Source organism: Schistocerca piceifrons, unplaced genomic scaffold (assembly GCF_021461385.2).
Source record: "Schistocerca piceifrons isolate TAMUIC-IGC-003096 unplaced genomic scaffold, iqSchPice1.1 HiC_scaffold_943, whole genome shotgun sequence".
Classification (NCBI taxonomy): domain Eukaryota; kingdom Metazoa; phylum Arthropoda; class Insecta; order Orthoptera; family Acrididae; genus Schistocerca; species Schistocerca piceifrons.
Genome location: NW_025729216.1, coordinates 2,055,001 through 2,057,500, shown reverse-complemented (window position 1 = coordinate 2,057,500; position 2,500 = coordinate 2,055,001). Strand labels below are relative to the sequence as shown.

At 62.6% G+C, this 2,500-nt stretch overlaps 1 pseudogene; it reads left to right on the top strand.

Moving 5' to 3' along the window:
- LOC124772570 overlaps positions 1-2,500 on the top strand; it is a 7,816-nt pseudogene that overhangs the window by 2,182 nt on the left and 3,134 nt on the right.

Sequence of the window (2,500 nt, the reverse complement as noted above, 5' to 3'; positions counted from 1 at the left end):
AGTTGCGGCGGTGTCCCGATCTTCCCCTCGGACCTTGAAAATCCGGGAGAGGGCCACGTGGAGGTGTCGCGCCGGTTCGTACCCATATCCGCAGCAGGTCTCCAAGGTGAAGAGCCTCTAGTCGATAGAATAATGTAGGTAAGGGAGGTCGGCAAATTGGATCCGTAACTTCGGGATAAGGATTGGCTCTGAGGATCGGGGCGTGTCGGGCTTGGTCGGGAAGTGGGTCAGCGCTAACGTGCCGGGCCTGGGCGAGGTGAGTGCCGTAGGGGTGCCGGTAAGTGCGGGCGTTTAGCGCGGGCGTGGTCTGCTCTCGCCGTTGGTCGGCCTCGTGCTGGCCGGCGGTGCAGGATGCGCGCGCCTGCGCGGCGTTCGCGCCCCGGTGCTTCAACCTGCGTGCAGGATCCGAGCTCGGTCCCGTGCCTTGGCCTCCCACGGATCTTCCTTGCTGCGAGGCCGCGTCCGCCTTAGCGTGCTCCTCCGGGGGCGCGCGGGTGCGCGGATTCTCTTCGGCCGCCATTCAACGATCAACTCAGAACTGGCACGGACTGGGGGAATCCGACTGTCTAATTAAAACAAAGCATTGCGATGGCCCTAGCGGGTGTTGACGCAATGTGATTTCTGCCCAGTGCTCTGAATGTCAACGTGAAGAAATTCAAGCAAGCGCGGGTAAACGGCGGGAGTAACTATGACTCTCTTAAGGCATAGTTACTGGGCAAGTGAAGCGCAATACATGGGCCATGCCCTCTTAGCCTCTCCTTGCCTGCGGCTTCCCCCCTTCCCGTGGGCCCGCCGATACGCCAGTCCTTGATAGGACTGGTAAGCAGAGTGGAAGTCCGCACTTGGGGCTTTGGGGGGTTACCAGCCCTCCATCGCAAAACCCTTAATGTTGGGACAACAAGAGAAGAAAACACGGGTACCGGGCCTTCCGCTGAAGGACCCGGCCCAACAGTCCCGACTGCTAGCCTGCCAACCCGCCCTGAAGTAGAGCAGGCCGTGGAGCCATGGTTCCACTGCAGCATTTGCAGCCGTGCCTTCCGCAGCAAGATCGGGCTCGGACAACACCGCCGCCGCGCCCATCCGGAAGCGGCAAATGCGGAAATTACAACCGATAGGAAGAAAGCTCGGTGGGCGGAAGAAGAAATGCGGGAGCTCGCCCTGGCGGAGGCTAGGCTTCTCTGTGCCAGTGACTCCAAAGTCCTCTTTGCAAACCAGGAGCTTCTACCCCTGTTTCCGCACCGTACCCTGGATGCCATCAAGTGCAGGAGGAGGACGGTGGCACACAGGACGATGGTGCGGGAATACGTAGAGGAGCTGAGGCGGGAACAACAGACGCAGCATGGTCTGCGCCATTCACCCGTCCCGGAGTCGCTGCCGGAGGGGCCACCCTCTCCGCCGGAGCTTGAGCGCCCGCCACAAACATCTATAGTCGACGAAGCTATATGGAGGCACCTCGCCGGCCTGCCGCGGTCGGCCGCGCGCTTCTCGGCCCTGGACGACCTTGCGTGTTTGGGGCCGGGTACGCCGTTGGCAGTGGTCGCGGCTGGGCTGCCTGAGGCCCTCCGTGCTGTCGGCTCTGAGGAAGCAGGAGCAAGGAAGAGGAAGACGTTGCGCCCGCCATCCCAGCAGCGGTCTGGTGGTGGCCCTCCGCTCTCCAAGCGGAAGCGCCGCCGGTGGGAATATGCCAGATGTCAGGATGCCTTCAGGAAGAATCGCGCGCGCTGCGTGCGAGGCCTCCTGGATGGCACCCTGCTCCAGCCGCCGTCGACCATCCCGGGGCTGGTGGACTTCTGGCGCAGCCTCTTCACGACAGAGCCACCTTCCAACGCTGGCTCCATTCCCGACCGGCTTCTCCCGCGCTCGGAGTCTGTTGACTTCGAGCGCCTATGGAGGCCGATCACTGCAGAAGAGGTTGCGGCCGCCCTGCCGCCCAGAGGCTCCGTTGCCGGCCCTGACGGCCTCTCGCCGGTGCAGCTGCGCCGCCTTCCAGCGGAGGTCACCACCAAACTCCTAAACCTTTTCCTGCTTACCCGCAAGCTCCCCCCTTCCCTCCTCCGAGCCAGGACCTCTTTGCTGCCTAAGACAGCCGCCCCAGCATCCCCCGCTGACTTTCGGCCCATCACCGTCTGCTCGGTGCTAGCCCGAACCTTCCATAAGGTTCTGGCGACTCGCCTGATGCAGATGTGTGCTGTGGACGAACGTCAGCGGGCTTTCATCCCAAGGGATGGGATGCTGGAGAACACTTTCCTCCTCGACCGGATACTCGTCGGCGCCGTCCGCCGCTGTCGTTCTGTGTTCATGGCATCTCTCGATGTGTCCAAGGCGTTCGATTCGTTGGACCATGCGGCTTTGCGTCCTGTGCTTAAAGCCCATGGTCTGCCGGACGAATTCATTGACTACGTCGAGGGCTGCTATGCGGACAGCACGACGGTAATTGCGGGGGGTGGCGACGAGTCTCCGGCCGTGCGGCCAGCAAGAGGCGTTCGGCAAGGAGATCCTC